The sequence below is a fragment of the Rutilus rutilus genome (assembly GCF_951802725.1).
Source record: "Rutilus rutilus genome assembly, chromosome: 12".
In the NCBI taxonomy this organism is placed as follows: domain Eukaryota; kingdom Metazoa; phylum Chordata; class Actinopteri; order Cypriniformes; family Leuciscidae; genus Rutilus; species Rutilus rutilus.
Genome location: NC_140217.1, coordinates 7,282,820 through 7,283,751, shown reverse-complemented (window position 1 = coordinate 7,283,751; position 932 = coordinate 7,282,820).

Here is a 932-nt window from a genome sequence, read left to right as displayed (position 1 = left end):
TAAATACCATAGAAAGACATTGAGGGACGTTCATAGATATTGTGATTAGTGGTCAGCAACTGAGTTTTACAATTGGCACTTCTTAATTTAGTGGGGTTACAGGGGTTGATGATCTGTGCAATCTTAGTAATAGGTTTAGCAAACAAATATATTTGCACCACACCACATTGTTCACGGTCAATGTTCTGTCTTTGTGCCAAGAACAGAATATTTTGTCTAAAAATGGATCACTGTGATGTTTCCCACAACACTGAACTATTGAGCTTGAGAAGCTGATATGTGTAAATGAAATACTGATAAAGATACTTACCGCTGTTCGAAGGTGCTATCAAAAAATTATGATTAAATATGATGGCAGAAACAATTTACTTTATTTGTTGTTTTTGTGTTGAACAGAAAGCATAGCGATAAAGACAGATTTTGTGTTTTCTCAGCATTTTAGAAAAAACATGAAGGCATGACAATCTAATTTCTGTAAAAGCTATTTCATTTTTATTCAACCCAGATATAATGTTGATGAATGGAGACCTGCAGATTGGCTGATGAAAACATGTATGATGTAGTCAAAAATAGTTTTATTTTATTTCAAATATTTTGCCTTACACAATAGTGTTAAAGCAACTGTATGCAGATTTGTGTATTTTTTGCGAGTTTGGAGTCCCTACAATTAAGTGAGTGGAATTCACTGCCGTAATACCATGACAAGCATATGTTGAAAAACGAAATGATTTCAGAAGCCAAGAAGATCCGTGTTGACTGATAATGTGAGCAATAATGCAACCATAACAAAAAGAATAACATATGAATGACAGAAATGTTTAGTTGATGAACATCAGCTGCTAGTATAAGGCTGCGCTGAACTATAATCTGTTAATCTTTTATAAGACCTTATGGTTAAGGATCCAATATGTCATTGCTGATTCACACAGCTG